The 16,758-nt window shown below is 48.6% G+C and overlaps 1 protein-coding gene and 1 long non-coding RNA gene across 9 annotated transcripts in view; one reads left to right on the top strand and one right to left on the bottom strand.

The window, feature by feature from the left end:
- Nav2 (neuron navigator 2) overlaps nt 1–16,758 on the bottom strand; it is a 654,216-nt gene that overhangs the window by 344,929 nt on the left and 292,529 nt on the right. The window lies entirely within an intron of this gene.
- LOC116102269 lies at nt 2,763–5,026 on the top strand. Its single transcript, XR_004123047.1, has 2 exons — nt 2,763–2,929; nt 4,101–5,026. It is a non-coding gene; the product is annotated as an uncharacterized LOC116102269 (long non-coding RNA).

The raw sequence follows: 16,758 nt of genomic DNA, 5'->3' as shown, positions 1-16,758 counted from the left end.
TAACTTCTGGCTTGGAAAAATGGAGAACTGTGCCCAATGACAACAGAGTGCCAAGGCAGGGTGCCAGGGCTGAGGGTTGCTCTCCCTCCCCCAGCATAGCCTCCTGTGGTACATCTGGCCCGGACAGTGAATTCTAGGCATGACTGGTGTAAGTGGGAGACGAGCCTCTCCCGCTCCCGCCCACGCCCTTTGGGTTGGTCACACTGTCCCTTCATTAGCCAAATGTCTGACAGATAAAATGCCAGGTGAGCCCTCAAGGGAAGGGCACCTTAAACTGTGGTTGGCATAGATGCCAGGAAGCTGCACATTAGACTGAGCATGCATAAGAGAAGGGAACAGGGCATGGGAGTGTTTGGGAGCAGGATACCCTAATGAAAGGGATGAGCAGTTAAGGTCCTTTTTAAAACTGGCCCATTCAATATCTCCCACACTTCAGCCACCTCCAGAGACTGAAGCCGATAACCTCCATCATGCTGAGATACATGCCTGATGTTGGTTTGCTCTCTTTTCCCTTTCAAACAGCTCACTCTTACTTTACTGGGGCATGTAAAGCTTGCCTTTGCTAGGTCCCCATAGCCACTGCTCCCATCAGTGAGCAAGGAGCTAGAGCCTCAAGTGTACTCATTTGGGGTCATCACAGCTCTTCATGTGCTTCTAGTCTCTTCTCACTTCGGCCACCAAGTCCAGTCCCCACCCTCCTTTCTCCCAGAACTCTTCAGCCATGCCCTGGGGACAGCACTCACAGCTGCACGTAGCCCATCAAGTACTCTGCCTCTAACCATTCCAGCCCCATCAGTGGCTCACGTCCACTTGCCTCAAGGCCCATCCCTATTCCTACCCCACATGCTTCTGCTTCCCGTAAAATATCCAGCCTATAAAAACATTTCCCCTGTAAGACTATTGCAAACATTAAATGGGGGGGGGAGGGGCAGACATGGACTTAGTGAGGGTCAGCTGTCACCCCATCTTCCCTGACCCTGTATCATCCCAGCGCCATGGCCATCATCATGTCTCCATGTCTCCATGGCTCCCCACCACCCTCCTGTCTCCAGAAGCACCAGTATCTCCAAGACACCAGCAGCACGCTGGCCAGGCCTTAGTCTCCACCCTTCCCAACTGGGTTGCTCTCCTCTGCTTGGGATTCCATACCAGGTCTCCATTTTGTGGATCTGAGACCAGGCTTGCCGCCTGGCTTGCAAGGTCATTATTCTTCAGCCTGCCTCACCTCCTCACTGCATGAGGACCAGCATCACTCCTGCCCTAGACAGACTCTTTTTGTCTCTGGAACCCTTCTTTTCTTTTTGGTGTGTGTGAGGTCTCAAACCTGGGACCTACAGCTGATATGCCTAATCACGGATCAAAGTGGACTCTGGCCACCAGGTTCTCCCAGCACCCCTTGGTCCCTACCTGTTACGGGGTCCTCCTGGCTGACATACTCCACCCCTTACCCTGAACTCTAAAGCCCGAGGGCTAGGTCACCCCATCCCTCAGCTCCTGTGGCCTCTGTATAACTCAGCCATTTTGGCTGCGCCACTCTCTCAGCCAGTCTCTCAGCCTAGTCCACCCATCTTGGTTGGCAGGTCCTCTCTTGCTCTTCCTCCCCTCTTTCCTCACCTGGCTCAGATCATAGTCATGTTCACTCTTAGCCCTTGCAGATGCCTCTGGCTAGGATTTCCTTCATGTCTACAATAAACCTTGTCCTCAACCATACCTACGAGTAGTCAAGAGCTCTTTTTCATTTCTTTCATTCAGTCTGTCCTTTAAGAAAAGAAGTGAGAAAGCGGGCAGATCTTTCCCCATCTTTCTTACCAATAGGCACTACGTATCATTTGGTCCAATGCAGAAGGTGGAGCACGTCCTGTGTTCAGCTACAACCTTAAAGGCAGGCCCATGCTTGCTTCTATTGGTGTCTCTTAAAGCATGCAGACCTTGGCACATGGGAGACAGCATGGCAGGGGCTCTGGGCCAATAGACGTACACTCCAAATCAGTGTTACAGCTTAAAGCCACAAGAGCCAGCTCAAACCACCCAGCCTTTGCCTCATGCCACTCATCTGAAACCTGAGAGCACACAGCAAGCCCTCGGGCAAGGCTAACTCCCTGCCTACCTTCAACCATCAAGGCTGCTATTGGGAATCAGGATAGCCTCCAATGGAGAGCAAGCATCCGCCTGTTTCAGAGGGCTACAGGGGCTGATGCTGGCTTTTTCTAAAGAGAGGCCTTCCCTAACCTCTCCCCACAAACTTTGCTCATTGTAAAGCTGCCTTTCTGTTCAGGACAATAAAACTAGCAAAACTGTGCAGAACTTAGTAAACTAAAGGTTGAAGAGGGTAATTAAAAACCTCCAACTTTTAACTGGCAAGGGCAGAATGGCTGGGACTGGGGAAATCAGATTGTCAGCGTATATCCTTTACCCTGACCCGAGGAAGCAACAGGCAGGCATGCCAGGATCTCTACAACACTCAAGTCTCTGGACCCAAATATGACTGGGTCCAGGTAGCCCCCAGGGTGGTGTTCAGGCAAAAGATAGGAGCAGTCTCTTCCACAAGCTAGGAGACCCAAGGACCCCTGAGAAGCCAGGGGTTCTCCCTTTCAGCTCTGCCTCCTTGGGCCAGTCACTTCACCTCTCTGAACTTTATTTTCTACCTGATCATTATGAACTCACAAAGGTGTCCTAGAACACAAGACCTTCCTAACCAGTGTCTGCTTCCTGAGCACCTGACACACACCCAGCTCCATGCTAAGCCCTTTATATGTGCAGTCTCTTCTCAGTTCCCAATCACGCTCACGAGGCTGGACCAAGGGGGAAACTGAGGCAGCAAGATATTCAAGTCCTTATCTGAGGCCACACAGTAAAATGGGCCTTCAAGCAGGCCTGGTGAACCAGGATCTCTACCCAGGCTTGCCATTTATCAATACCCGCTACCTGCGTAAGCACAATTTTAAAAATTACTTCGTTTTAATTCAAATTTACCCAGGTGCCTTGTACTTTACCTGGCCACCCTACCTGTGAGCGTTGCAAGTTCTGTTTTTGTGTTTTGAGGAAGGGGTGGATGGTAAAAGATCTGGAAAGGCCTGAGGACCAAGGGGGCACAGGAAGGGGCTAGCCACAGTTCCTGGTGGCTATTTGTGCAGGACGTAGCCCAGGAGGGGCATCAGAATGCAGCAGGGAGGAGGAGTGTGTCACTACAGCCTGTGTACTAGGTTGACAATGCCTCCCTAGCACGGGGAAGAACTCAGGCTGCTCCAGCTGCTCGCCATTAAGCAGAGCTGGCATTTTGGAGCACGTCAGAGGCGCTGGCTTCCCGCCCTGGAAGTTAGTGTCTGGCCTCTGAGCCAGCATTGCCTGCCCAGCCCAGGCCCTCTCACCTCTGTGGGCCAGGCCCTCCCAACAGGCCCATTGTCATCCTGCCTGGACAACTCAATGGAGCCATTCAGGAGCCTTGAAACAAGCCCCTCTGGAGGGCACTTCCTCCTCCTGCTCTAGCATGCCCTTGGCCAAAGCCCTCTCCTGTGTGGGTGTGGGGTCTGGCTGTGGTGACAGCAGCTGGCAGCCAGTGTGACATTACTGAAGGGTGGATTGTTGACAGGGGGCACTGATACACCCCACGAGTCCTGGGATTCCGGGCACACAGCCCACACTGTGCCCCCACCTCACTCAGGGCAGCTGTGGATGGGGCACAAGGTTACTATTACAGTCACCGTGGACTGTGAGTCACAGGAGATGGGTAGAGAGGAGTGTCAGACAAGCCTTAGTCAGATCTTAGCTGGGTGAGTCAAGCAGGTCATTCTCACCTCTTCGGGCTCCACTTTCTTTACTTGTAACACAGACAGATGGTACCCACCTGTCAAGTTAGAGTGTGGAGTTTAAGCCAAGCAGTGGGGAGGGAGGCAGAGACAAACGAATCTCTCTAAGTTCGAGGCTAGACTGGCCTATAGAGCCAAGACAGCCAAGGCTACACAAAGAAACCTTGTTTCATCAAACCAACCAACCAACCAACCAACCAAACAAACAAACAAAAAACCTAGTGTCGAGTCTAGAACCCAGCACACAGTAGGTCTGATAAACTGTTCTCTCCGTTCTGTTCTTCCTTCCTCTAGCTCTTCGTGAACTACAGAAGAAAATCTACTTTCTGTAGGCAGTGGGAGATCTTGGTTTGCCTTCATTAGGGAGATACAGGGCCTCACGCAGATCTGGGACATCACCTGAGGCCCTCCGGAGGGACCATCGGCATGCACATGGAACCCTGTGTCTCATGGGAAGCTTCTTTGTCTTAGCCCCGTGGTCCCAAAGGGATCAGGTTCCCTCCCCAGATGACTCCCAGTGCCTGGCTGAGCAGGAGGGAAGTCTAGAGCTGACATGCTGATCCTTCAACTGAGGCCGTGTAAACTGCTCATTCCTTCACCATGAGTTTCAGGAAATACTGTAGAGTGTCTGACAACACCCTGGCTGGCAATCCTGGATGCAGAGAGAGGAGCTGGGGCTTCCTGTTCACCAGAGCCCTGAACTAAAAGCCTATATGGCACTGTCCGTTCAAGGGCTTCTGGGCATCCAGTCTCAGCCCCACCCAGAGCCTGCATGGCTCCTCCTCGCCTTTGTCGTCGGATGAGGTCTTCCACTCTGGCCTTGTGTGAGCAGAGGGGCTTCAGATCACCTGCATGTTCACTGGTTATGGTTGTCCAGACTCCGATTTGGGGGCTGGGGATATAGCATAAGTAGTTGGTAGGAGGCCCTGGGCTCATCTATAGTTCCACAAAAGAAAGCCCACAAATTGTGTGACCTCATCCTATATTTGAAAATTCAGTCTCTGTGGCTGGAATCGAGACCTCTCGGCATATTTATCAGTTCCTTATGCAACTTTGAAGACCACTGATTTAAAGGAAGAGCTGCATTTCTCCCTAGCTCTTTCTTGCCCTCACAGGACCTTCCTTCATGCTCACTCTTCATGTTAATAACTATCTGAGAACTAATTAATTGGTCTCCTTATTGCCAAATCACACTAATGTAATTAAGCCTTGACATTGCATTTCTTGATTGCATCTGTCATGGACCTCTCTCGCCAATTATATCCATATTTCTAGGTCTAGCAGAAGACACATCAGGATTTGGTGCCATACATAAGTAATCTTGCCTATAGAGCAGGGAAGATGTAGAGACAGGTTCGGGGGCTGCGGTTCACTGTCTACAAAGCCGTGAAGATGGGGACCAGGTTTAGACGCTCACCTAGAGCCACACAAATGCAAGCAGGCAGATCTAAAGCTCAGACTGGGGTTGGGATGATTGTGAACACTTGCTCTTCCCCTGACTCCTCTTCAGAGTCTGTCTCAAATTCAATTACATACCCCCAAGAGCTCCAGAATCCCCTGCAAAGTCCTAAGAAACACAGATGCAGAGGATCGATTTTCTCTGCAAGAGAGATGTCTGAGCAACACCACAATCTGCTGGGGAAGGACCACAGGGCCCATGCCCGGGCCATGAAGCTATGAACACAGGGTTCAGAAAGAGAGCGGGAGGTTCTTGATCCAAAGAACAAAGACTTTCAACTTCTCGCACTGTGGAACTGTCTGGGGGTAAAATTTTTTTTTTTTTTTTAACCTTTGCATTTGAGGACCATCTGGACAGACACATGGTGCCTACACAAACACAAATACACATGTGCAAAACCTATGCACACATGTACACATGTGCATGTATGAATATATGCATATACAAGCACGTTCATTGGTATACACACATGCATGCACTAACATGCATTCACTCATACATAGATGCATTCACGAAACAGTCTGATTCTGGAGTCTGGCGAATATGTTCTGCATTTCACAAACACTCAAATCAACATCCAACCTCAGCCTTGCTCAAAGAAAGCAGGCATATTTCTATTTGTACAACACCTGCCCATGGGGAGGCTTCCATACGGTCTCAAGTCAATGGTCTCTTCCCTATGCTACTCTGGCTGTTTTCAGCCTCCTTCATGGCCACCCTCCACATAAGAGTCTGTTGGAGTTGGGCTGCATATTGGGGAAACTGCCAGCTCCACCTCTGTTGAAGGCTGAGAGAAGCCATAGCCATCAGAGCTAAAGGCAGAGATATGTCCAGCCTCTATTCAGGAACTAGAAGTTACTGTCTACACTGACTGACCCAGGTCCACCTGGCAGAGAGAGAGAGAGAGAGGGAGAGAGGGAGAGAGGGAGAGAGAGAGAGAGAGAGAGAGAGAGAGAGAGAGAGAGAGAGAGAGAGAGAGAGAGAGAGAGAGAGAGAGGAAGAGACAGAGATAGGCAGAGATACAGAGACAGGAAGAGACAGATAGAGAGACAGATAGAGAGACAGACAGACAGACAGACAGACAGACAGACACATACACACAGAGATACTGAGGTCCTCTATGCCTGCTCCTTTCTTCAGCTATGGCAGGCAAACATTAGCTGCATGCCAATGCACAGGAATAAGCAACATCAAAGGCATGGTGACTGATTTTGGAGAGCTTTCTTCTGAGACTTTTCTCCTGGACTTGCCTTGTCCCTTCCTCCCATCTCCAATTCTCCAATCCCATCACAAGAGCAGGGGATTCAGGATAGGTGAGTCTGCACTTCCAGAGAGGGTTAACAGTGTTAACTGCAGAAGGCATTGTTTTCTAGAACATCTGGCAGTGTAGAGATATGAGCACTGTTTTGCTTATATCTGTGGGTCAGGGTGGATGAGAGAGAATGGCACACATCAAGAATGTGTTTAACATGGCATGGGAAACCTGTTCTAGCTCAAGAAATACAAAGCAAGGTGAGGAGTGGCCTGGGGAAGGGTGATGGATACCGCCATTTTATATAACGAAAAGAGTGCTCTGAGCAGATATTGGAGATGAAAGAATGAGCATTGTTGACAAGGGGGGGGGAAGGAGGGTTGAAGCAAAAAGAACAGCAAGTATGGAGACCATGAGGCTCAGTCTCTTTGTCTTTAAAAGAGGGACAAGAAAGCAGGGTCATGTGATTCATCTCAAAGCCTTCAGAGTCTGCAAGGAAGGGACAGGAAGGGACAGGAGACAAACTTTCTTCCATTACAGCTCCACACTTTTATTTTTGAAGATCTTAACTTTAAATTTTTAGTTATGCAAATGTACGTTTGTGTTCACATATGTGAGTGCTATCCCCAAGAAGGCCAGAAGAGGGTGTCACAGCTTGAGTTATAGGCAGTCAGGAACCTTCTGATGTGGGTCCTGGGAACCAAACTCTGGTCCCTGAAAGAGCAGTGACTTCTCTTAACCACTGAGCCATCTTTCTAGCCTCCTTTTTTTTTTTTTTTAAATTTCAAATTTTTAAAAAGTTTCCTATGTTTCCCTTTTCAACTGGGGGAAAATTCACCAGTTGTTTTTTAAGAAACAAAAATATTCTTTTTCTGTTGAGGAAGAGATATTTTAAAACCACTGAATGGATTGTTCCTTCCCTGGCTTTTTATTGATACGTCTGCCCTCTTTCCAGTTCTAAAATAAGCTTCTTGTCTGCACTATGTCGATCCAAAGGCAACACACTACAGAGAGGCCTGGGCCAGGCAGAGCCAGCCTGGGGTCACTTGGAAGTCGCTAGACCCGGAGAATGGACCACTCTAGTCTCGCCAGCATGGCCTTGCCCACGGCTTGCTTCCTCACAGCCCAGGTGACTGGAAACTCTCAGAAACAGCAGTGGAATGTGGTGAGGGTTGGACCTTGCAAATGACAAATTTCTGAGTGAGTTCCAGTTCTCTGGAATGGAAAACCAGCAGCTTCCTGTTACAGAGTGTACCCACAGCTTGTGCCTGATACATGGGTGTGGGCGAGCCATATAACTTCTAATCTACATCTGTCTAAAAACAACAAAGCAGATACGTTTCTAGGCAGGTAAACAACATTAGGGACTAAAGTCAAGCTTATAGTGATTTCTGTTCTGCTAGCCAGAAAAGAAAAAGGAGTTCAAACCATTAGTAAGCAGAGACTTGAAAGAGGAAAGCCAAGGAGTCCATCCACCAAGGCCCTGAGATTGCTGGGACATTTCTAGGTTAGTTCTTTCTGGGGGAGAATCCCTGTGCTAGCTTACAAGGCAAGTCTTAGCTTTAGTTTCCTGAAGGGCCATAGCAGGCTTTGACCCTCTCTATGTTGGATCTTTCTACCCAGACGTCCGGTTAACTAGACGAAGGCTCCGTCCTTGTGAAACACAGGTTGGCTAGGGATGAAGGCTCTTCAGGTGCTGCCTGAGCTTGCAGCCCGGCTTTTACTCAGGAGGTATGTGACCTTGGGCACTCTGCTCACAGTCTCCAAGCCTCTCTTCACCTGTCAACAGGACAGCATCATAGAAGCACCAAGCTCAAAGGCGTGGCTCCTGTGTAGGGAAATGAGAAAAGCCACAAAGGCTTGGAACAGCGATCCAGCCCAAAGTGACCATTCTGGAAAGAGCAGTGCCTTTATCTACCCCTCTCCCGGCCAGGCACTACAACAGACATGAACAGCTTTCCCCCTTCATAGCCCCTGAAACATCATGTTTTCCCTGTGGAAAATGGTCTGCAGCTGACTACTTATTCAATGCCCAGATGGCCCAGGCTCCACCAGTGCAAGACACATTAGACGCATGGTAAATAGAAGGGGAGGCAGGAGGGTACCCCAGCTCTTTCAGATGTCCAACTTGGGCATGGGGACAATCTAAGAGGCAGGGAATAAAAGGCATGGAACAGAGTCAAAGCAATCTAGTTCCAGCTTTATGTGGGCTTAGCCAGAATGCCGGCTGATCCTGAGCCACAAAAGTAAATGTATGCAAGGAGACAGTCTTATCTACCTAGGGAGCTGGCCCAGGGATCTCAGTGGTGTCAGCCAATTGTTATCTGCTTTTCTGATTCTGTGAGCCAAACGCAAAGGCTTCCTACGTGAAGAAATTAGTATCCCTTTGAAAGACTTGGTAGGAGAAATCCTGCAGCACAGGCTGGTTCTGGTACGTTCATCATACCCTCCAGACCTTCTGAGCAGGTCTTATCTGTGGATCTGTTCAATGAGGCAAGAGGCCCAGGTTCCAATTTGCACTCTGGCCCTTAGAGCTGGGAACCCAAAGCAAGTCACATGCCTCTTTGGACGTGGCTGGAAACTGATGGCCTCTAATATCTCTCCTGGTTCAGGTGTCCACGTTTGTAGGCTTTCCAGGCATAGATCATGAATAACGCAGCCATCCAAAGTCAGTCTGCTCCTTTCCAGTCTGGTTTGTCACCTAAATGCTATCTTTGCCTCTGCGTCTTGCCTTCCTTGGCCTCCAGTTAGCTAACCACCAAAGTCTATGCACCGGAAGGCCCAAGTGCTCCGGAACATTGGCAGCCTACACATTTTAACACAAACAAGCTAGTACTCCCTGGTCTGAAAAGAATCAGAGCAAACCTGCATAAAATGAGGACTGTGTGCAGAGCAGCAGCCAGCAGCACAGGGAGGGAGGACAGGAAGGAGGACCTGCCAGCTGTGAGGCACATGGGCCCCACTGGCCCGCAGCACGGGGGTGACCCACGGAACAACCACCACAGCAGTGGGAAAGGAGACGGTACCCAGATTGTCGCAGAGGTGCGCAAGACCACACAGGATCCGCATATCCTACAATCATAGAGCTTCTGATGACAGGCTGGACCTGGCAGCACTGGTGAGACCCCGTAAGAGATAACACAGAATATGGACGAAGGCCAGGGCTAGCAAAGCAAGCAAAGGCTCTGGGGAGAGGAGAGGACAGCCCAGCACGGGCCCCAGGCTTCCTCTAGCTACTGGTAAAAGTGAGCAGCACAGTGAGCAGCACAGGTTTGAAATCAGACAAGGCTGAGTTTTAATCCTATTATTCCCGAGAGACAAAAGTCTCCAAGCCCCTTTAAGGCAACCGTCCTCGCGGTTAGGGTCAGGATCGTCATCTCTGACACCGAGACAACTGGAGAATATTCTTTCAAGCTATGTCTTAGGTATCGGTTGGGTTGTACCTCTCAGAGGCTCATGGGTCAGACACTGGTCTGTCTCCAGCTGGTAGCACTGGAAGGTGGTGGGATTTCTGGGAGTCACCTTCTGAAGGGAGCACTGGTTTCCTGGAGTCTTGTGAGAGAGAGGTGATATAAAAGCCTGAGCCAGGCCCTGGGTCCTCTCTGGCTTCCTGTTTAGGAATGACACTCAATATGTGTTTCTCAAATGCTCTGCCATTGCTCTCTGTCATGAAGGGCCATAGCTGTGGGGGAAGGGACCCCCCCCACAGCTATGAAAGAACCTGCAACATGTTGTTTGGATTCCTAACTTCCAAAGCTATAGACTGCATAAATCTCCTTTCTCTAGGAGCAGACTGGTTCAGCTATATTTTTTTGCAAAATGGACCACAGTCTGGAAGCTTTGTCCTATCTGTGGATCTTCTCAACCTTTCCCTTTTCCTGAACTACAAACATACACCCAACACTCTTCTCAGGTCTGTCTTCTGTGGGGCAGAAGAAGTTGCCTGGGCCACCATTACTGTGCACTGATGAGGCTTATTCATTAGAGCAGCCCAGGTTGTTCATTGTGAGATACCAGGGCTACTGTTACAAAGAATGATCTGCAGGAGGTTGGAATGATGGCTCAGTGGTTAAGAGAGCTAGCTGATCTTGAAGAGAACTTGGGTTTGATTCCCAACACCGGCCTCATAGCTTATCATCATCTGTAATTCCAGTTCCAGGGGATCGGCACCCTCTTCTGGCCTTTTCAGGCACTGCATGCACATGGTACATAGATACACATGGAGGCAAAAATTCCACACAAATAAAATAAAAAGGGAATAAATCTTTAATATATATATATATGTATATGTATATAATATATATGTGTATATATATATATATATATATATATATATATATATATATATATATATATATATAACTGATCTACGCTGGACATGGTAGCATACACCTCTAATCTCAGCACTTAGAAGGCAGAGGAAGGAGGACCTTGGGTTTGATGCCTACTTGGGCTATTTAACAACAACAACAAAAAGAAACAAAGAAACAAACCAAAACCACAGAACTAACTTGATTGCTTCCTAGCAGCAAACAGTTTCAATCAAATTCCCTGTTTTCCCTTCATCTGTCTCATTCCTGCACTGACAGGTCTTACGCTGGCCACCCTGAAGGGCCCTGTGGCCTCAAGGGACGTGGCAATCTATACATCCAGAAAAACGTAACTGATATTATTAATCCACTAACATTTATTTAATACTGAAGGGATAGTTTCGAAATCTGGGGTAGGGGTAAGATTATGTACTGTCTTGGTCAGCATTCTATTGCTGAGAAGAGATACGATAACTACAGCGACTCTTATAAAGGAAAGCATTTAACTGGGGCTGGCTTAGAGGTTCAGAGGTTTATTCTGTTATTGTTATGGCAGGAAGCACGGTGGCACACAGGCAGACACAGTGCTAGAGAGGTAGCTGAGAGTTCTACATCTGGTTCAGCAGGCAGCAAGAGGAGAGAGACACTGGGTAAGTGACATACTTCCTGAAACAAGGCCACGCCCACTCCAACTAGGCCACGCCTCCTAAACACCACTCTCGCTGAGCCTATGGGGGCCATGTTTATGCAGACCACCACATGTACCACGCCAAAAAAAAAAAATATATATATATATACAGCAGCCTCCTGTGATTTGATCTTAGCAACACCCTTTGAGACCCACCTCAGCAAAGGACTTTCACAGTTGCTGTTAAGGACCCTGACTTTGGAGGTTAAAACACATGGCTTCAAATTCTGGGTATGCTATTTATGAGCTGTGCAACTGGTCGTAGAAGCTGAACCTTTCTGAACTCTGAAAAATGCTAAAGTTGGTGCCTTCTCCATCAGACAGGGAGCCTTCCAAAAGGGTGGAGCAGGTAACTTCCTGTCCATGTGCTAAGCTAGGTAACTGAGCTGGAAGCTCAGAAAGGCAAGCTGACTCATCGAAGGTCATCCACATGGGTCAAAATGACTGACAGAATAGAACTGAAGCTCCTGGCTCCCTGAGTCGCAGTTCTTTTCCGGAAGCGGTATCTCCCTCATGGGTTGCTGTTGGGTTAAATACAATGGCAGGTGTGTAGAGGCTGTGCTTATCAGGGTGAATGATTGCTGGGAATTTTTTTTTTTATTACGAGGTGGGTAGTGCCTGGGGGTGCATGTTCTCTCATGCTTGTGCTCATGTGGATACCTGTGTGGAGGCCACAGGTTGATGTCAGTGTCTTCCTCGGTCGCTCTCCACCTTACTTTTGGAGACAGGGTCTCTTGCTGAGCCTGGAGCTTGCTAATTAGCCTGGAACTGACTGGTCAGTAAGATCTACCAGTTCTTCCTATGACCACTCCCAACCCCCACTCCAGGAGTCCCTGTACCTGGCTTTTTTTTTTTTTTCTTTTTAATCATGGGTTCTGGGAACTAACCTCATGGGTTTACCACCAGCACTTTAAGCACCTCCTCAGCCCTGTTACAATTATCCATAGTCTGTCCCAGTGTCATGAGGAGTTGATTTCCCAACCCGCAAAAAGAATCCTGTTAGAGGAGGAGTCATTTCTTACTTTCCCTTTTCTACCAGGAATATAGGAACAAACCGTGGTAGAATAACCCTGAAGTTACCAACACCGCATAGGCAATATACCTGATAGCACTTGGAAGGAGGGACAAAGCATTCTGAAGCTGTGGGGTCTCTGTGTGCAAAGCAGAAGAGAGGGCTTGTCTGCCTTGGGAAAGGGGCACTGAGTCGTGAGTCATTTTAAAGTTTTACATGGGTGACTCGTGGGCCTCTGTGAAAATGTCTAAGTCACTTGCTATTGTCTAAGCATAGATGGAGGCACAAAAGCCTGACCAAGTTTTTTCTCTGAATCACATGGCTCATTATGCCCAAGATGTTCTATGAACGTACTGTCCGTCCCCTCGAACAGTGTGACCACAAGACAGAGTAGCCATTGAAAGTTGGTCCTGTGGCTATTCGTAAAACACCACTGGGCAGCTGGCCATCAGGCCTCGGGGCACCTTACTGACCAAACTGGTCATGAGATTCAATTCCCACTACTTAGCTATGAGGAAAAAGGGCCTCCCTTCTGCCCCCAGAACCGTAAGCGGCCATCAGGAAGCCTAGGCAATAGGCCTGAGCCTTGCTGAGTTCTGACCTGAGCCAGACCATCAGATTGGGCCACTGCATCCCACCACCTCAAACAATGGCGGCTAAGAGAGGCGTAGAAAGGAGGCCTGCTGCCAATTTAGTCTGGAGCAGAACCTTCAGTTGGGGTTGCCATTTTAGGGGTGGTGTGCCTGTGACCAAAATGTGGAGGTTTCAGTGAACTCTGCAAGCCATTTCTTCAGATGACACTGTTCAGAGTTTACTCATATTCCCAAGTCAGTGAGCCAAAGCACTGCTCTGCAGTGGCCTTCGGTGCTACAAGTCACCTGTTTGTCCCTGTGGTCAGCTATCTAATTGGGAAGCCGGGTAAATGGAACTCAAGCTCAGGGAGAGGCAGGCATGAGCCATGGTCTGATGTTGGGTTGTCAAAATAAGTAGTACCACATAGCCCTTGCCCAATACAGGCCAGACCCTGTACATGTATCCTACCCCTGTGATATCTCATTGAATCCTTACAGCCTATAAGCATCACCATTTAAAAAAAAAAAAGCATGTGATTTATCAGTACCAAGTAATATGCCCAAATCCTGGATTTGAATCCAGATCTGCCTGTCAATAAAGCCCAAGTTACTGCACAGAGATGTTTCCAACTGATGATCAGTCTTGACCTTAGCTTCCACACACAAACCATGCCAATCATTTCACCTTTGTCCAGTGTCTTGTGTCTCTAATTAAGTGATAACGGTGTAAGGGTTGCTGCAGATGACCTGGCAGCAAGCAAATGTTCTGTGAATGACCCTTTCCCAGAGACAAGGCTGAATTAAGAAATGACAGTTTCTGACTCCCAGTCCAAATCCTGCTGGGCAGTTTGGGTTTGCACATTGGCTTCAGGAGACTGACAGGGGTCTGAGTAAAGTGCCCCTAGTGAGGTTGTGGCCCTCACATCTTGTAAGTAAATAAAAATGGGCAGCGGTGTGGTGCTTCAAATCTTGGTCACGGAGAAAGTGTGAAAAGGGAGAGATGTAAACCCAGCCATTATCAAGGCTGAACTTTGGTCTGTAACTCCCCCAGCCTCCCTTTTGAAGTACGTGTGTGATTACATGTGCTCGGTACTTGAAGCTTTTCCATGTGTATAGAGCTGTGTATGTGTGTGTGTGTGTGTGTGTGTGTGTAGATGTAGGCATATTTATACAAAGATGTACACACACGGAATGATCCCCCCAAAAAGCCCCTGACTCTACCTTTAAAGCGTCTCTAGAGAATTAACCCAGGGGAGAGGCAGTGATACATGAACCGTAAACATTCTTGCATGTTGGCAGATAACCACAATGTGCGATCGCCTCCAAGAATTGAGAAAAGGAGGAAAGGGAACCACACACGGCAGAAAAACACACTAATCAAATCCACAATCAGCTCTGGTGACGAAGCAAGCATTCTAATCAAAACACAGTGGGGCAAAGCTGCAACAGGGTGTAAACTCGCTCGGAGCTGTGCTCTTCCCAGGGGCCTCACCCACGCTTTCTTTTCAAACGTCTAAAACCGCTCACCCTGGATTTCAATCACTTCTAATTATTATTTTTTTTTTAAAGAAATAAGTCGCAGGCTGAACTAGAGCTCCTAAAAACAGGAAATATCAAAGTATTATGTGAATCATCTCTTCCCCCTGCAACTGCTTCTAAAAAAAAAAAAAAAAAGGCTAATCCCGTCTCAGCCCAAGAGTTCTTTGCCCGAAGACTGGCCAGAGACTTGCAGTCTAACACAGAGCATGTGTCTAAAATGATCACTTACACGTGGTCCTAGTTCACGACACATGAGACCAGAACAGATATGATAGATGGTCCTTCTCGGGGAGGTTCAGGTGGCATAGTAGCAGAAAGGGCATTCAGGAGGACCTGACGGAGGCAGAGCAGGTTCCTCTGGAGGTTGAGAACGGGCTGCAGGCCTGTAGGAGGCTCCAGGAGGGGGCAAAGGCTGACCACCTCTAACAGCTATTGGCTTGCGAGTCTCTGATGGTGGGGACGACCAGATAACTGATAACTCACCGAGTAAACAGAACTGCTGGGTAAGAAACTATGAATGGGAGTGGTGGCACATGCCTTTAATCCCAGTGCTACTCAGGCAGAGGCAGGTGGATCGCTGTGAGTTCGAGGTCAGCCAGGTCTACAAAGTGAATGATCCTATATCAAAAGGCAAAAACAGGAACACTTTTCCCCATAACTACCATGACAAACCCCTTGAAACCCAGGCTAAAGGCAGTCATCAGTGTTGCTTCCCCAGGGTCAGTTCTGAGACAGGTCCTGTAGGAGACGCCTCCGTCTCTCCAGTTTCTCATCATCGTCAGGTACCCTCTGACAGAAGCCAACATGAGCATCCACTGCCAAGCCTCTGCTTTTTCTCATACCCTGACCTAAAATGGAAAGCACTCACCCTAGAACATGCCTAAGGAAGCAAGCATCCGCTTGGGCTCTGCACAACTCAGGTAGCTCAGCCTCCTCTCCTTTGTTCTTACCTCCCCACCCTCCTCCTCCTCCCCACTGGGCACTCTGGTGCACTGCTGGGGCCCAGCTCATCTCCTTCCTCCCCTGTGAGCCCCCTGGTCTTCTCCAGCCCTTGAGCTCCTAGCCTTCCTTCCAGCATCTTGAATCCTCAGCCCTAGCACATCTTTAGCTCTCCCAGTGTTGCCCTCTACTGGAAACAGAAGTCATGCCTTCGAACTGGAATATATCATGCCCAAGATCCAGACCACCCTGTCTTACTTGTCCTCAGCTCTGCAGCATGAGAGGCAATGCTGGAGAGTGGGCACAGTACCGGTCCAGCACCCGACTGAGCTGGGAATCCCTGCTTTGCCACGCTGGACCTCCTGGATCAGCGCCTCCAAGTCTATAACCGACCTGCAGCTGCTGTGGCTCCCCCTGTCCAGCATGACAGTTAAGGGGTTCCAGTTCAAATGCTACTAACTCTGCTGATTGTGAGGCCACTGAACTTTGGTTTCCCCATGTGTAAAAATGGGGATAATCACACTTATCTCATCAGATTGTTAAGAGAACGAAAGGGAATTATTTTATGAAACATACCCAGAACAATTCCTGGCACCTGGAAGTACAAGGCAAGGGTGCCTTCTTTACTTTGTTATCTTAGGACATATTGTAGGACATGGACACATCCACCACAACCTCTTCTAAGTGTTCCTGTGGAGACCAATGAGAACTTAACACACCAGGCATTCCACAGTTCACCCCAACCCCCACCATCCTCCCACAGAGCCTGGTACTGTGCCAGGCAGAGTCAGAGGCCTGTAAATGCTCGCGAACAGATTGACATCTTCCTAGAACCCTACCTTTCCTCACTTAAAGAATACTAAGTTTTTCTTAATGCTCACAACCCCTGTGTCCATTTTTACAGATGGAAACACTGAGGCCCAGGGGAGTAGTTAGTTAATGGACTAAGTCACTCAGCTAGCTTAGATCAGATAGAAGGTACCACTGATAGCCAAAACTTTAAAACCTGGGCTGTTAGTCACCCAGCCAGTCTCCTGCCCAAAATTCCCCAAATAAAAGAGAGGCAACGGCTCCAAGATATCATTTGCCACTGAGTTCATCATTTCCTGAGTGTCTTGTAATGATAAACATTAAATTTGGGACCAGGAAATTACCAGGTGCTAAGTCAGCCACAGTCCTCA

This window comes from Mastomys coucha, unplaced genomic scaffold, assembly GCF_008632895.1.
Source record: "Mastomys coucha isolate ucsf_1 unplaced genomic scaffold, UCSF_Mcou_1 pScaffold21, whole genome shotgun sequence".
Lineage (NCBI taxonomy): Eukaryota > Metazoa > Chordata > Mammalia > Rodentia > Muridae > Mastomys > Mastomys coucha.
The sequence above is the reverse complement of the archived record's forward strand: the minus strand, read 5'-3'. Positions and strand labels throughout refer to the sequence as shown.